At 41.2% G+C, this 18,914-nt stretch overlaps 1 protein-coding gene across 3 annotated transcripts in view; it reads right to left on the bottom strand.

Annotated features, from left to right (window-relative positions):
• Window positions 1-18,914, bottom strand: part of mapre2 (microtubule-associated protein, RP/EB family, member 2) — a 65,232-nt gene that overhangs the window by 41,967 nt on the left and 4,351 nt on the right. Inside the window, exon 1 of one of the 3 annotated variants that reach the window (XM_062991085.1) lies at window positions 5,592-5,660. The exons of the other annotated variants lie outside the window; for them this stretch is intronic. The gene's annotated coding sequence lies outside the window, so the exon portion shown is untranslated. Of the gene's footprint in view, window positions 1-5,591; window positions 5,661-18,914 lie in introns of those variants that run through there. 3 annotated transcript variants of the gene reach the window in all.

Genomic DNA, 18,914 nt, shown 5'->3' with positions numbered 1-18,914 from the left:
GACTGAATCGACTGTAGATTTCGTCGACTATATTCTTATGATAATTAGTCGACTAAAACTAGACTAAAACTAAAACAATTCAGATGACTAAATTATGACTAAAACTAAATTACATTTTAGTCAAAAGACTATGACTAAAACTAAATCAAAATTTGCTGTCAAAATTAACACTGGTGAGTACACTATTTATATCAACTGCAGATAGTATGCTTTAACATGCAGTTATTTGTTAAGTGTAATTACACCATACCTAAAACTAAATTTAGACAATTTATCAGTGATTGCTGACCAAGACTTAAACGTCAGCTGTTCCTATTGTCATGCGGTCAAAACACACGTTACAGCAAACTAGAAGGCATAATCATTATGTGCATGGCATAGGCTTTACTTGTATTGAAATTAACAACTTATTTATCAATGTAAGGGCTTAAAGGTTTACAGACAAGTAAACTCAGATGTGTTAAAGAGAATGCAGTATTACAAGAGGCCGATTCTGAAGCTTATGCAATTTACATTTAGTCAAAGGGACTAGGGGTGGGTTTATAAAATCGATTTTTCGATTCGAATCGATCTTTATTTGAACGATCCGATATCGATTCATATAAACGCGAGCTCGATCTTTTAAATACGCCCCTTTTTACGGTGCACACGGAAATCTGTTACCCCCTTTAATTTCGCGTGACCAGCCAGTGTTTTTTCATGCAACGAGATCTGACCTGCACATCAGTTTAGCATGGCAGAAGCTCAAGTTATGACCACTACACAACTTTTTGCACTGATTTTCGCTCGGCGACAGGTCGGTGCTGGATACGGGAGGAACTCGGTGTTCGCTCTGCGATCAAAACTCGGCTCTCAATCAATGTGAGAAACAGCGAGGGGAAACACAGGGGGGAGGTTGTAAACAGGTGGTGGAGCGCAATATAGTTTCTATCAGAATACATCAGCACACGCGAGTTTTACAGTATTTCTGACCTGATCGTTCTCTACAAAACAAAATATTTATTAACCTCCAACTCACTATAGAACAAGCCATGCTGCTCGTGTTGCCAAATCCACTCAGATTCATTTATTTAATCAGCGCACAAACTTTGATCTCTCGCTACTTGTTGATGTGCATGTTTGGACGTGGTATCATTAAACCTTTCATCACTTCTCACGTGTGTTTTCATGACAAAACGTAGTTTTGGAGACCAGAGAAGCTCGCCTGTGATTCCCCCTGGTGATAGATGGTGTAGTGTAAAACCCCCCATCGCCGATCAGTCGTGTAGTGTGAACATTACAGCGACCAGGTGTTAATCAGAGTGTCGTGTAGTGTAAACTTGGCATAAGCTGTTCAACAGCCAGGTGTATGTTTACATTACATTTACAATGTTGTAGCGTGTCAGACATATAAAATAATAATAAAAAATGAATGTTACTGTTTTCTGTTTTAGATTAATTATTTATGTAAACAAAATACACAAATATTTTTTATAATTTTTAATTATGAATCGGAATCGAATCGATCCAGGAAATTAGTGGCGATACCCAGCCCTAAAAGGGACCTTTGTGCCTGTGCCCATAACTTCAAACATCTAGTTTTCTAGTCTATTTGAATGATTATTCTATCCCCAGCCTCAGTGCTTGGTGGAATATTTACCTTTGATTTCATAATGCTAACATGCTTCTGACACCTATCCTATGGAATATTCGTCTACTTTGCAAAAGCTTCCAGTTTGTTAAAATTAACTGGCTTTCATATCAGCAACTGCTGATATGGAATTTAAGTCTGGACGCCGAGAAGACCACTTCAGGATATTCCTTTACCAAGGTTTGGTTGACTTGGAGGTGTGCTTGGGATCACTGTCTTGCTGAAAAATCTATTTACCGTCAAGGTTTAATTTCACCTCAAAAAGCATAGCATTCCTCCTCAAAATGTCTTGGCATTTCTGTGAATACATGATGCTAGTCATATAGTCAAGACCACCTTTTTCTGCAGCAGAAAACATATCACCATCATTACTGAACCACCTTTATGACCATGAAGATAGTATTCTTCTGGCCATATATCGCACCAGACAAAACCACAGATCCATATACCCAAACAGTTCCAATTTTGTCACTCCACAGAACTGCAAAATTCCTTTTGACATATTCCAGTCAACCTAGGTTTCTTGGATTTGAGGAGCTTGGCCACAACGTCTATGGTAGTTAAGCGATCTTCTTAAGGTCTCCACTAACACATTTGTCACAGCCTTCATCAATTCATCCTGTAAGTCCTTTGAGAAAACACTGGGGTGTTTTTTTTTTTTTCATAGTTTTGATTTGTTAAAGCTTATGGATGCAATTTTGAGCTTTCTTCCATAGCCAGGCAGATTTGCTGCCTCTACAGAAGATTTGAAATTCTGAACAAATGGTGTCTTTACAAATGTTTAGGGTCTTTTACAAATTGGGGCATTTATACCTAATGTCCATTTAGTGCAATGAAATAATCTCCCTCAGTTTTGTGACAGGACCTTAGTTTAAACCAGGGGTCATCAAACTACGGCCCGCGGGCCGTATATGGCCCAATGCTTTCATCTGACCGGCCCCTTTAACCACAGTAGCAATACATCCCTGTTCATCTTTAAACTCACAGTATTATAGCGGAAAAAAATAACTGAAAAAACAAAAATAGGCCACCTGGAGTCTCCGTAGATTATACGGCAGCGATCCAATGGGTGGCGCTCCAAGCATGGTGGGTTTGGCGAGAGGAGTGATTGTGCGTATCAATAGAGAGATGACTGACCGCAGCCACTGCACTGTGTTGCAAAGCAGTTAAATGGAATTTCATTATGAAAATCGTTGTGTCCTGTGTTGATTTCATTAAAACTAATGCTCTTAACTACATGCAGATTCAGGAATTATTGTCCTGTTTGGACGCGAACAATTTTACTTGGTATACTACCTTTGTTTGGAATACGACTCGCGTGCTAGAACTTGTACGGGTCAAAATGAGTCACGACACCGCGCGCTACTCTTGTTTACCTCTCGCGAGACAAAGCCACGAGCGTTAACGGTGTGCCGTATTGCTAGGCAACATGAGGGCGAACATAACATTCGCAAACTATTACACTATTTCTTGGATGAAACACCCGCTTAATGATCAGGATTACTGTTTATATTAATCTGGACATTTCCATGTATAGTACATGACTTAAAATAGTGTTCAACCAAGTTTGTACTTTTTCTTTTCAGTGGCGTATTAATATGGAATGTTGTGTGAGGTGGTCATAGGTGCGCTTATATCGGTGATTTTACAGCGGCTTCGAACGCGGCTCAGCCAATCAGATTTTAGGACCAGAACTATCCGTTTTATACATTATTTTATACAACCCCATCAACGTATAATATGCCAATAACAATAGGATTTTTTTTCATGGGAACGGATTAATCATTTTCCCTTTATTTCTTATGGGAAGAATTCGTTTGGTATACGTCCTGTTTGGTATGAATCCAAGGATCTGGAACGGATTAAGGACGTATACCGAGGTACCACTGTACCTGTGAGCAGACTTTATCGAAGTTTAAACACCTTAAATCTCCAACTAGATTCAGACTCACTCATCAACACTTATTACCTATTATGACTGGCAGTAACAAATATGGAACCTGATGCTTACCGTCTCGTCAGGCAAAAGCAGACTCACAGTTCACACTGATTTTTGGGGAAACACTGTATGAGTTGGGATAATGGAAATGATTAAAATAAATAAAATGTCTGCATTATCATTATGAAGTAAAATTATACTACAGTTATACACAGCAGACAATACATCCAGTATACATAGTAAATAGCTTTTTTTGGGGTGTGTTTACTATTTCATCTGCGGTCACTGAAACACTGAAGAACAGTAATCCGAACAGTAAAACTTTTTTTTTTAAGTTAAAAAGTTTGAGGACCCCTGGTTTAAACCATACCTGGGCATTGTACAGCCCGCGGGCCACATCCGGTCCTTTGGCTTCCCCAACCCCGTATGAGTTCAGTTGTAAATTAAAAATCAGACATAAATAAATGTACACCACACATGCAATACAACAGAATTGTTTTTATTCTGAAGGGACCGCTATTTCTTTAAATTTACATAACTTTCAATTTACGTGTGCACAAGTGTATCCAGCTTCACCGTAGGGCAGTTGTAGCCTAGTGGTTAAGGTACTGGTCTACTAATCAAAAGGTCACCAGTTCAAGCACCATCACTGACAGGTTGCCACAATTGGGCCCTTAAACAAGGCCCTTAACCTTCAATTGCTTAGATACTATACTGTCACAGTACTGTAAGTCGCTTTGGATAAAAGCGTCTGCTAAATGCCGTAAATGGCGAAATGGTGTTGGCGAACAGAACTGAGTGCGATTGACAGAGACGGTAGAGTTTTAACAAGACATGAACCTTTAAGTATTTATTTACTGTAGTTAGATGTTGAAAAATTTTAATTTAAATCTAGGGTTTAAATTGCTGTTACGGTACTAAACACACAGGGAAATACAAGAACTTGAACGATGCAGAGTGTCACATCTTAAGCTTCGGTAGCTAAACTTCAAAAACAACAAGGTACTTTTTACACATCCAGAACTGGAGCAGTCCAGATCAGATTTGTGATATCCAAAAAGAAATATCCAGCAATAACAAAGGACTGAAAACAACAAATGAGGTAATTAGACTCGAAACAAAATAGCAATAGGACCTCATGTATAGTGAATTTAAAAACCTGCACATTTTGTTCACACCTGTTTGTGATTAAATAGTAAAAATTATGTTGATGTTTTTACTTTGCCTGCTTCTCATTTTCATTGCCTGGTTGTAACATTCATTCATACCAGTAACAGCTCATCAGAACTGTACAGTTTTTTTTTATAAAGAGATACAATTACAATACACACAAATACAATATTGAGCAGAATTAAGTTCACCCTATTTGTCTGGCCCTCCACAACAGACCCAGTTTCTTATGTGGTCCCTTGGATGGTTGGAGGTTTTAAGATCAGCAATATTATGTAGGGGTTGAATAACTGTGACATGTTTGTATAAACAAAATATCCAGCTACTCTAAAATAATAAAGTTAACTACAAATGTATTTATGAATGTATGTGTGTGTATAACCCAGGTGCGTTTATTGAACGCACATATCAATTTAATCTTACTAAAACTCATCATGCACACACAAATTGTACAAAGCCGATTGGTAAAGAAAGCTAACCGGCTAGCAGGCTACCCCGCCAAAGCGTTTAACTGACTACAGCTAAACAAAACAGGTTCATTAACATTTCAACCAGACAATTATACCGCCAGTGAAATGAATAAACATTACAAAGTGACGCCATGCTTTTATTGGCAGTACAGTCACACAAAGTAAAAAAAAACCCGCTGCATTTGAAAGCTATCTAAGTAGCCATTTCACGATTGACTCTAAAGTGCTTCGCTAGCCCTGTCAGCATGTTAGATTTCTTCATTTCAAGTTCTAAAAAATATTTTTTAAACAGCCCGTATGTACAAGGTAGCTGTAGTTAGTAATATCACCGTGTAAATTGCACCAGAAATATAAGCTACACTTTGATCCAAACTCGACTCACCCGTAAACTCAACTCCGAAACGGACTGCTCAGATGCTGCCTGGTTTCAGCCACCCCACCCTCATTCAGTCATTCTTAGTGCGTGTACTTGCCAGTGACGAGAAAACACGCGCGCCAGGCGATTGGTGTGTTTTTAAACAAGCAAGCGCGAACAACCTACAGTAAACGTGTTCAATGTTTCTACATACGATTTGGTACAGTTTGCTGCAGTTGACAAAATTAGTAGCAGCCTTGATAAAAACAGGTAAAAACGTTATTTAAATACACTGACAGGCAATAAAAGTTCGCTCATAATAATACACAAATTGGGGTTGGGGTCAAAACACGAACGAGTATTTACATATCCGTTAAGGTAGGCTGTGCTGTGTATTGTAGCGTCCATTTATTCTATCATTCAATTTATAAGTGTTGTTTAATGACTTCCGTGAAATGTGGCTCTTTTTGTTTAAAAAAAGGAGGTCCGTGAAATTAAGCATATTTTCCCATAAATTTAGTAGGGCTCTAGTTATAGTGCTCAAAAACGTTCAATCAAACAGCCAGGCCATGTAACGCTTTATAGGTTAGTAAAATTATTTGTAAATATATGTAGGATTAAACTGGCAGACAGTGCAGAGATAATAAAACCCCAAATTAGAAAAACTGGGAAAGTATGAAAAATGCAAATAAAAAAAAAAACATCTCATGTTTTGTCTGGTCAACTTCATTTAATTTGTTAATACACATCCAACTCCTGCAACACGTTCCAAAAAAGTTGAGACAGAAGCAGTTCAGGGCTAGTAACATGCTAAAAAAACTACATAATGAAACAAACAGGTAAATAATTGTAAGTAATTTTTATCATTATTTGGAACAAAAGAAGTATTCACAAAAGGCTTTAAGGAGCAGATGGCGCAGAGGATAAGGAGTTTGTTGACAAATTATTACAAAAATTATTAAAATGATGTACTGTAGTTTAAAAACAATGTTCCTCAAAAAAGATGGAAATGTATTTTCATATTTTATACTGTACAGTGCATAATACCATTAAACAAAGTATTGAAGACAATATATTTGCCATCCATGTATTTTTTCAATAAGATAATGCAAACTTTCTTTGATGAAACGAAATGCACAGACCAAACCATAAGTCATATGGACATAAGACTTCGTCAACAGGTAGTAGTCCCTCCCGGTACTCAGACGATCAAGCTCAGATTGGCCTGATGGTGGCAATAAAAAATGTTTCTATAATAAATTTCTATACAGTGTCATTCCAGAAGCCAGTCAAAACATGGGTGGAGCGAATGATGCATAAAGCACACATATACTCAGAAAGAATGGCACTGGTTGTCACCAAACTTCAGAGGCACATATCACAGGAGGTTTGTTGGCTATGGCAAAAATATGGTGTAACTGCTGTGCTAGGTGACGCTATAAAATGCAATATAATGTTACGCAAACAAAGATTGTCCAACTGACATCAAATTTGGCATAGTTCTTCTGTGCCCTATCCTCTTTCATGAATGGTCCCATATTCATGTATTAGGCAGTGGTGTATAAAGTACCGGAAGGCCATACTTGAGTAAAAGTACAAGTATCTTACCAGAAATTTACTTAGATAGAAGTAAAAGTCACCTTTTAAAATATTACTTGAGTAAAAGTCTAAAAGTATCTGATGTTTAATGTACTTAAGTATTAAAAGTAATTTGATATTAAATGTACTTAAGTATTAAAAGTAGAAGTAAAAGTAAATGCTGTTAGTACTGAAGCGGTCATTTAGAAAAATATAAGATTGTTCTTTTAAGCCTGTAAACCAACTTAACAAGCTTTTTTCTTCCTTCCATCTCAACATGATTTGTGCCAATTCATGATTATAATCAGCTGTTCACATCACCTATTTGAAATCATGTCATTATTTAGTTGTTTTTTAACCTCATTACGAGGACTAAATTGCCCTGTTCCAACTTTTTTTAGAATGTGTTGTAGCTTAAAATGCATGTATGTGTACAGTGTATCACAAAAGTGAGTACACCCCTCACATTTCTGCAGATATTTAAGTATATCTTTTCATGGGACAACACTGACAAAATGACACTTTGACACAATGAAAAGTAGTCTGTGTGCAGCTTATATAACAGTGTAAATTTATTCTTCCCTCAAAATAACTCAATATACAGCCATTAATGTCTAAACCACCGGCAACAAAAGTGAGTACACCCCTAAGAGACTACACCCCTAAATGTCCAAATTGAGCACTGCTTGTCATTTTCCCTCCAAAATGTCATGTGACTCGTTAGTGTTACTAGGTCTCAGGTGTGCATAGGGAGCAGGCGTGTTCAATTTAGTAGTACAGCTCTCACACTCTCTCGTACTGGTCACTGAAAGTTCCAACATGGCACCTCATGGCAAAGAACTCTCTGAGGATCTTAAAAGACGAATTGTTGTGCTACATGAAGATGGCCAAGGCTACAAGAAGATTGCCAACACCCTGAAACTGAGCTGCAGCACAGTGGCCAAGATCATCCAGCATTTTAAAAGAGCAGGGTCCACTCAGAACAGACCTCGCGTTGGTCGTCCAAAGAAGCTGAGTGCACGTGCTCAGCGTCACATCCAACTGCTGTCTTTGAAAGATAGGCGCAGGAGTGCTGTCAGAATTGCTGCAGAGATTGAAAAGGTGGGGGGTCAGCCTGTCAGTGCTCAGACCATACGCCGCACACTACATCAAATTGGTCTGCATGGCTGTCACCCCAGAAGGAAGCCTCTTCTGAAGTCTCTACACAAGAAAGCCCGCAAACAGTTTGCTGAAGACATGTCAACAAAGGACATGGATTACTGGAACCATGTCCTATAATCTGATGAGACCAAGATTAATTTGTTTGGTTCAGATGGTCTCAAGCATGTGTGGCGGCAATCAGGTGAGGAGTACAAAGATAAGTGTGTCATGCCTACAGTCAAGCATGGTGGTGGGAATGCCATGGTCTGGGGCTGCATGAGTGCAGCAGGTGTTGGGGAGTTACATTTCATTGAGGGACACATGAACTCCAATATGTACTGTGAAATACTGAAGCAGAGCATGATCCCCTCCCTCCGGAAACTGGGTCGCAGGGCAGTGTTCCAGCATGATAATGACCCCAAACACACCTCTAAGACGACCACTGCTTTATTGAAGAGGCTGAGGGTAAAGGTGATGGACTGGCCAAGCATGTCTCCAGACCTAAACCCAATAGAACATCTTTGGGGCATCCTCAAGCGGAAGGTGGAGGAGCGCAAAGTCTCGAATATCCGCCAGCTCCGTGATGTCGTCATGGAGGAGTGGAAAAGCATTCCAGTGGCAACCTGTGAAGCTCTGGTAAACTCCATGCCCAGGAGAGTTAAGGCAGTTCTGGGAAATAATGGTGGCCACACAAAATATTGACACTTCAGGAACTTTCACTAAGGGGTGTACTCACTTTTGTTGCCGGTGGTTTAGACATTAATGGCTGTATATTGAGTTATTTTGAGGGAAGAATAAATTTACACTGTTATATAAGCTGCACACAGACTACTTTTCATTGTGTCAAAGTGTCATTTTGTCAGTGTTGTCCCATGAAAAGATATACTTAAATATCTGCAGAAATGTGAGGGGTGTACTCACTTTTGTGATACACTGTATATATATATATATATATATATATTATATATATATATATATATATATATATATATATATATATATATATATATATATATATATAATATATTTCATTTTTGCAAATATTTCATTATATCTTTTCATGGGACAACACTATAGAAATGAAACGTGGATATAACTTAGAGTAGTCAGTGTACAGCTTGTATAGCAGTGTAGATTTACTGTCTTCTGAAAATAACTCAACACACAGCCATTAATGTCTAAATGGCTGGCAACATAAGTGAGTATACCCCACAGTGAACATGTCCAAATTGTGCCCAAATGTGTCGTTGTCCCTCCCTGGTGTCATATGTCAAGGTCCCAGGTGTGAATTTGGAGCAGGGCTATTAAATTTGGTGTTTTGGGTACAGTTCTCTCATACTGGCCACTGGATATTCAACATGGCACCTCATGGCAAAGAACTCTCTAAGGATGTGAGAAATAGAATTGTTGCTCTCCACAAAGATGGCCTAGGTTATTAGAAGATTGCTAACACCCTGAAACTGAGCTACAGCACGGTGGCCAAGGTCATACAGCGGTTTTCCAGGACAGGTTCCACTCGGAACAGGCTTCGCCAGGGTCAACCAAAGAAGTTGAGTCCACGTGTTCAGCGTCATATCCAGAGGTTGGCTTTAAAAAATAGACACATGAGTGCTGCCAGTATTGCTGCAGAGGTTAAAGAAGTGGGAGGTCAGCCTGTCAGTGCTCAGACCATACGCCGCACACTGCATCAATTCGGTCTGCATGGTCGTCATCCCAGAAGGAAGCTGACCCACAAGAAAGACCGCAAACAATTTGCTGAAGACAAGCAGTCCAAGAACATGGATTACTGGAATGCCCTGTGGTCTGACGAGACCAAGATAAACTTGTTTGGCTCAGATGGTTTCCAGCATGTGTGGCGGCGCCCTGGTGAGGAGTACCAAGAACACTGTCTCTTGCCTACAGTCATGTGAGAGAGATATCATCTGTGATGTGAGATGTGAGATACTGTATATATATATATATATATATATACAGTGTATCACAAAAGTGAGTACACCTCTCACATTTCTGCAAATATTTCATTATATCTTTTCATGGGACAACACTATAGACATGAAACTTGGATATAACTTAGAGTAGTCAGTGTACAGCTTGTATAGCAGTGTAGATTTACGGTCTTCTGAAAATAACTCAACACACAGCCATTAATGTCTAAATAGCTGGCAACATAAGTGAGTACACCCCACAGTGAACATGTCCAAATTGTGCCCAAATGTGTCGTTGTCCCTCCCTGGTGTCATGTGTCAAGGTCCCAGGTGTAAATGGGGAGCAGGGCTGTTAAATTTGGTGTTTTGGGTACAATTCTCTCATACTGGCCACTGGATATTCAACATGGCACCTCATGGCAAAAAACTCTCTGAGGATGTGAGAAATAGAATTGTTGCTCTCCACAAAGATGGCCTGGGCTATAAGAAGATTGCTAACACCCTGAAACTGAGCTACAGCATGGTGGCCAAGGTCATACAGCGGTTTTCCAGGACAGGTTCCACTCGGAACAGGCTTCGCCAGGGTCGACCAAAGAAGTTGAGTCCACGTGTTCGGCGTCATATCCAGAGGTTGGCTTTAAAAAATAGACACATGAGTGCTGCCAGCATTGCTGCAGAGGTTGAAGACGTGGGAGGTCAGCCTGTCAGTGCTCAGACCATACGCCGCACACTGCATCAACTCGGTCTGCATGGTCGTCATCCCAGAAGGAAGCTGACGCACAAGAAAGCCCGCAAACAGTTTGCTGAAGACAAGCAGTCCAAGAACATGGATTACTGGAATGCCCTGTGGTCTGACGAGACCAAGATAAACTTGTTTGGCTCAGATGGTGTCCAGCATGTGTGGCGGCGCCCTGGTGAGAAGTACCAAGACAACTGTATCTTGCCTACAGTCAAGCATGGTGGTGGTAGCATCATGGTCTTGGGCTGCATGAGTGTTGCTGGCACTGGGGAGCTGCGGTTAATTGAGGGAAACATGAATTCCAACATGTACTGTGACATTCTGAAACAGAGCATGATCCCCTCCCTTCGAAAACTGGGCCTCATGGCAGTTTTCCAACAGGATAACGACCCCAAACACAACCTCCAAGATGACAACTGCCTTGCTAAGGAAGCTGAAGGTAAAGGTGATGGACTAAACCCAATTGAGCACCTGTGGCGCATCCTCAAGTGGAAGGTGGAGGAGTTCAAGGTGTCTAACATCCACCAGCTCCGTGATGTCATCATGGAGGAGTGGAAGAGGATTCCAGTAGCAACCTGTGCAGCTCTGGTGAATTCCATGCCCAGGAGGGTTAAGGCAGTGCTGGATAATAATGGTGGTCACACAAAATATTGACACTTTGGGCACAATTTGGACATGTTCACTGTGGGGTGTACTCACTTATGTTGCCAGCCATTTAGACATTAATGGCTGTGTGTTGAGTTATTTTCAGAAGACAGTAAATCTACACTGCTATACAAGTTGTACACTGACTACTCTAAGTTATATCCAAATTTTATTTCTATAGTGTTGTCCCATGAAAAGATATAATAAAATATTTGCAGAAATGTGAGGGGTGTACTCACTTTTGTGATACACTGTATATATATATATATATATATACAGTATATACAGGTATATATATATATATATATATATATATATATATACTGTATATACAGTATATATATACTGTATATATATTTTTATATATTATATATAGGGTGAGTCAAAAGTCGCAGGACACTCATATTTCAGAAACAAAAGGGAAAATGACATATCTGAATACCCCAGCAAGTAATGGGTGAGGGGGCCTATCCTTTAGGCTATGTCCGGAACATGGCCGCCATCTTGAAAGCTGCCATATTGGATCAAGGGCAAGTTTTTCCAATGGGAAGGTGGTCATGTAGCATATCAAAGAAGACCAGAATTTTCTTAGAAATTGACATCAACACAGAAAGTTCAAAACTTTTGTTGTTCGTTACAGGAAACTGAAGATGAAATTGATGAAAGAAGAGAGGATTGAGGTAATTCTGATGTCTGGGGAACGCAGCTGCCGTATAATAGCTGCAGACTTCAACAACCGACACCCAGGAAGACCACCAATTTCACACAGCACTGTTGCACCCCTCATAGCCAAATTCCGAGAAACCAGGACTGTGGACAACAAGCCACGTAGTGGTCGTCCGAAGACCGCTACTGACGAAGAAACCTCAACAATGGTTTTTGCAGCCTTTGCGAAAAGTCCACAACGCAGCACGTGATGTCTCGCAGCAGAATGTGGTGTCAGCCAGTCATCCCTTGTACGGATTCTTCATACCAGTAAGTGGCACCCCTTCAAGATCCAACTGCAGCAGAAACTATCAGAGGATGACCCTGATAGACGTGTCGAGTTCTGCACCTGGGCGTTAGACCAACATCAATGGGATCCCGCATTCGCACAGGGCATTCTGTTCAGTGACGAGGCCAATTTTTATGTCAGTGGTAAGATCAACCACCAGAACGTGAGGTACTGGAGTGACGAAAACCCTCACTGGATGGCAGACATCAAAGTCGTAGGTGATGTGAAAGTTATGGTGTGGTGTGGAATATGTGGCACCCATGTAATCGGACCCATTTTTATCTACCAGACCCTAAATGCCTACCTGACAATGCTACAGGAAACAGTGTTCCCATTCATTCTGACCGAAGATGGCAGTTTCCCCTGTTATTTCCAACAGGATGGGGCTCCACCACACTACGGAACAGGTGTTCGTCAGTGGCTGGATATTCAATTCCCTGGTCATTGGATTGGCCGTCGTGGTCCTGTGGAATGGCCGCCCAGATCACCCGACCTCACACGACTCGACTTTTATCTCTGGGGTCATCTCAAACAACTTGTGTATGCTGAGAAAATCTGCAACAAACACCACCTTCAGCACCGCATCGTGGAGGCCTGTGACAGCATTTCTCCAGAGATTCTCATGCGGGTTCATAACGATTGGATCCAGCGCCTTCAGCTCTGTGTTCAGCACCAGGGACAACACATTGAACACATCAAATAGCTGTGCATCACAGGGAGCGTTCCCGGTTGTTGTTGCAACTTTCTGTGTTGATAACTTTTGAACCACAAGAGATATTGCAAATCTCTAAGAAAATTCTGGTCTTCTTTGATATGCTACATGACCACCTTCCCATTGGAAAAACTTGCCCTTGATCCAGTATGGCAGCTTTCAAGATGGTGGCCATGGTGGCGGACCCCTCACCCATTAATTGCTGGGGTATTCAGATATGTCATTTTCCCTTTTGTTTCTGAAAATAAAAGAGTGTCCTGAGACTTTTGGCTTACCCTGTATATTATATATATATATATATATATATATATATACAGTGTATCACAAAAGTGAGTACACCCCTCACATTTCTGCAGATATTTAAGTATATCTTTTCATGGGACAACACTGACAAAATGACACTTTGACACAATGAAAAGTAGTCTGTGTGCAGCTTATATAACAGTGTAAATTTATTCTTCCCTCAAAATAACTCAATATACAGCCATTAATGTCTAAACCACCGGCAACAAAAGTGAGTACACCCCTTAGTGAAAGTTCCTGAAGTGTCAATATTTTGTGTGGCCACCATTATTTCCCAGAACTGCCTTAACTCTCCTGGGCATGGAGTTTACCAGAGCTTCACAGGTTGCCACTGGAATGCTTTTCCACTCCTCCATGACGACATCACGGAGCTGGCGGATATTCGAGACTTTGCGCTCCTCCACCTTCCGCTTGAGGATGCCCCAAAGATGTTCTATTGGGTTTAGGTCTGGCGACATGCTTGGCCAGTCCATCACCTTTACCCTCAGCCTCTTCAATAAAGCAGTGGTCGTCTTAGAGGTGTGTTTGGGGTCATTATCATGCTGGAACACTGCCCTGCGACCCAGTTTCCGGAGGGAGGGGATCATGCTCTGCTTCAGTATTTCACAGTACATATTGGAGTTCATGTGTCCCTCAATGAAATGTAACTCCCCAACACCTGCTGCACTCATGCAGCCCCAGACCATGGCATTCCCACCACCATGCTTGACTGTAGGCATGACACACTTATCTTTGTACTCCTCACCTGATTGCCGCCACACATGCTTGAGACCATCTGAACCAAACAAATTAATCTTGGTCTCATCAGACCATAGGACATGGTTCCAGTAATCCATGTCCTTTGTTGACATGTCTTCAGCAAACTGTTTGCGGGCTTTCTTGTGTAGAGACTTTAGAAGAGGCTTCCTTCTGGGGTGACAGCCATGCAGACCAATTTGATGTAGTGTGCGGCGTATGGTCTGAGCACTGACAGGCTGACCCCCCACCTTTTCAATCTCTGCAGCAATGCTGACAGCACTCCTGCGCCTATCTTTCAAAGACAGCAGTTGGATGTGACGCTGAGCACGTGCACTCAGCTTCTTTGGACGACCAACGCGAGCTCTGTTCTGAGTGGACCCTGCTCTTTTAAGACGCTGGATGATCTTGGCCACTGTGCTGCAGTTCAGTTTCAGGGTGTTGGCAATCTTCTTGTAGCCTTGGCCATCTTCATGTAGAGCAACAATTCGTCTTTTAAGATCCTCAGAGAGTTCTTTGCCATGAGGTGCCATGTTGGAACTTTCAGTGACCAGTATGAGAGAGTGTGAGAGCTGAACTACTAAATTGAACACACCTGCTCCCTATGCACACCTGAGACCTAGTAACACTAACAAATCACATGACATTTTGGAGGGAAAATGACAAGCAGTGCTCAATTTGGACATTTAGGGGTGTAGTCTCTTAGGGGTGTACTCACTTTTGTTGCCGGTGGTTTAGACATTAATGGCTGTATATTGAGTTATTTTGAGGGAAGAATAAATTTACACTGTTATATAAGCTGCACACAGACTACTTTTCATTGTGTCAAAGTGTCATTTTGTCAGTGTTGTCCCATGAAAAGATATACTTAAATATCTGCAGAAATGTGAGGGGTGTACTCACTTTTGTGATACACTGTATATATATATAATATACAGTGTATAACAAAAGTGAGTACACCCCTCACATTTCTGCAAATATTTCATTATATCTTTTCATGGGACAACACTATAGACATGAAACTTGGATATAATTTAGAGTAGTCAGTGTACAGCTTGTATAGCAGTGTAGATTTACTGTCTTCTGAAAATAACTCAACACACAGCCATTAATGTCTAAATAGCTGGTAACATAAGTGAGTACACCCCACAGTGAACATGTCCAAATTGTGCCCAAATGTGTCATTGTCCCTCCCTGGTGTCATGTGTCAAGGTCCCAGGTGTAAATGGGGAGCAGGGCTGTTAAATTTGGTGTTTTGGGTACAATTCTCTCATACTGGCCACTGGATATTCAACATGGCACCTCATGGCAAAGAACTCTCTGAGGATGTGAGACATAGAATTGTTGCTCTCCACAAAGATGGCCTGGGCTATAAGAAGATTGCTAACACCCTGAAACTGAGCTACAGCATGCTGGCCAAGGTCATACAGCGGTTTTCCAGGACAGGTTCCACTCGGAACAGGCTTCGCCAGGGTCGACCAAAGAAGTTGAGTCCACGTGTTCGGCGTCATATCCAGAGGTCGGCTTTAAAAAATAGACACATGAGTGCTGCCAGCATTGCTGCAGAGGTTGAAGACGTGGGAGGTCAGCCTGTCAGTGCTCAGACCATACGCCGCTCACTGCATCAACTCGGTCTGCATGGTCGTCATCCCAGAAGGAAGCTGACGCACAAGAAAGCCCACAAACAGTTTGCTGAAGACAAGCAGTCCAAGAACATGGATTACTGGAATGCCCTGTGGTCTGACGAGACCAAGATAAACTTGTTTGGCTCAGATGGTGTCCAGCATGTTTGGCGGCGCCCTGGTGAGAAGTACCAAGACAACTGTATCTTGCCTACAGTCAAGCATGGTGGTGGTAGCATCATGGTCTTGGGCTGCATGAGTGTTGCTGGCACTGGGGAGCTGCAGTTCACTGAGGGAAACATGAATTCCAACATGTACTGTGACATTCTGAAACAGAGCATGATCCCCTCCTTTCGAAAACTGGGCCTCATGGCAGTTTTCCAACAAAATAACTCAATATACAGCCATTAATGTCTAAACCACCGGCAACAAAAGTGAGTACACCCCTAAGAGACTACACCCCTAAATGTCCAAATTGAGCACTGCTTGTCATTTTCCCTCCAAAATATCATGTGACTCGTTAGTGTTACTAGGTCTCAGGTGTGCATAGGGAGCAGGTGTGTTCAATTTAGTAGTACAGCTCTCACACTCTCTCATACTGGTCACTGAAAGTTCCAACATGGCACCTCATGGCAAAGAAATCTCTGAGGATCTTAAAAGACGAATTGTTGCGCTACATGAAGATGGCCAAGGCTACAAGAAGATTGCCAACACCCTGAAACTGAGCTGCAGCACAGTGGCCAAGATCATCCAGCGTTTTAAAAGAGTAGGGTCCACTCAGAACAGACCTCGTGTTGGTCGTCCAAAGAAGCTGAGTGCACGTGCTCAGCGTCACATCCAACTGCTGTCTTTGAAAGATAGGTGCAGGAGTGCTGTCAGCATTGCTGCAGAGATTGAAAAGGTGGGGGGTCAGCCTGTCAGTGCTCAGACCATACTGGATTACTGGAACCATGTCCTATGGTCTGATGAGACCAAGATTAATTTGTTTGGTTCAGATGGTCTCAAGCATGTGTGGCGGCAATCAGGTGAGGAGTACAAAGATAAGTGTGTCATGCCTACAGTCAAGCATGGTGGTGGGAATGCCATGGTCTGGGGCTGCATGAGTGCAACAGGTGTTGGGGAGTTACATTTCATTGAGGGACACATGAACTCCAATATGTACTGTGAAATACTGAAGCAGAGCATGATCCCCTCCCTCCGGAAACTGGGTCGCAGGGCAGTGTTCCAGCATGATAATGACCCCAAACACACCTCTAAGACGACCACTGCTTTATTGAAGAGGCTGAGGGTAAAGGTGATGGACTGGCCAAGCATGTCTCCAGACCTAAACCCAATAGAACATCTTTGGGGCATCCTCAAGCGGAAGGTGGAGGAGCGCAAAGTCTCGAATATCCGCCAGCTCCGTGATGTCGTCATGGAGGAGTGGAAAAGCATTCCAGTGGCAACCTGTGAAGCTCTGGTAAACTCCATGCCCAGGAGAGTTAAGGCAGTTCTGGGAAATAATGGTGGCCACACAAAATATTGACACTTCAGGAACTTTCACTAAGGGGTGTACTCACTTTTGTTGCCGGTGGTTTAGACATTAATGGCTGTATATTGAGTTATTTTGAGGGAAGAATAAATTTACACTGTTATATAAGCTGCACACAGACTACTTTTCATTGTGTCAAAGTGTCATTTTGTCAGTGTTGTCCCATGAAAAGATATACTTAAATATCTGCAGAAATGTGAGGGGTGTACACACTTTTGTGATACACTGTATATATATATATACTGTATATATATATATATATATAAATATATACAACCCCTGGCAAAAATTATGGAATCACCACTCTTGGAAGATGTTCTTTCAATTGTTTAATTTTGTAGAAAAAAAATAAATCACAGACATGCCACAAAACTATCATTTCTCAAACTGTCAACCCTCTGGCATTAAGAAACAATAAAAAAAGAAACAAATATAATAGTTGTGGTCAGTCACAATTGCTTTTTTTTTAGATCAAGTAGAGGAAAAAAATATGGAATCACTCAAATCTGAGGAAAAAATTATGGAATCATTAGAAAACACTGCACCATTATTACTTTGTTGCACCACCTCTGGCTTTTATAATGGTTTAAACTCTCTGAGGCATGGAGTTAACTAATGACAAACAGTATTCTTCATCAATCTGCCTTCAACTGTCTCTTGCTGTTGCCAGATCAGCTTTGCAGGTTGGAACCTTGTCATTGACCATTTTCTTCAATTTCCACCAGAGATTTTCAAATGGATTGAGATCCAGACTATTTGCAGGCCATGCCATTGACATTATATGTTTTCTTGAAGGAAAGTTTTCACGTCCTTTGCCCTATGGCAAGATGCATTATCATCTTGAAAAATGAAGTCATCATCACCAAACATCCTTTCAACTGATGGAATAAGAAAAGCGTCCAAAATTTCAATGTGGACTTTGGCATTTATTGAAGACCATCTCCCCTGTGCCTTTACCCGACATGCAGGCCCATATCATCAACAACTGTGGAAATTAACATGTTTTCTTTAGGCAGTTATCTTCATAAATTTCATTGGACAGACACCAAACAAAAGTTCCAGCATCATCACCTTGCCCAATGCAGATTCGCGATTCATCACTGAAGATCACTTTTATCCAGTCACCCACAGTCCACGATTGCTTTTCTTTAGCCTACTTTAACCTTGTTCTTTTCTTTTTAGGTGTTAATGATGGCTTTTGTTTGGCTTTTCTGTATGTAAATCCCATTTCTTTTAGGTGATTTCTTACAGTTCAGTCACAGACATTGACTCCACTTTCCGGCCACTTGTTTCTCATTTGTTTTGTTGTGCATTTTCTGTTTTCAAGACATATTGCTTTAAGTTTTCTATCTTGATGCTTTGATGTCTTACTTGGTCTACCAGTATGCTTTCCTTTTACAACCTTCCCATTTTGTTTGTACTTGGT

The sequence above is a fragment of the Trichomycterus rosablanca genome, chromosome 3 (genome assembly GCF_030014385.1).
Source record: "Trichomycterus rosablanca isolate fTriRos1 chromosome 3, fTriRos1.hap1, whole genome shotgun sequence".
NCBI lineage: Eukaryota > Metazoa > Chordata > Actinopteri > Siluriformes > Trichomycteridae > Trichomycterus > Trichomycterus rosablanca.
Note: the sequence above shows the minus strand (reverse complement) of the source record. Positions and strands in the feature narration are given on the sequence as shown.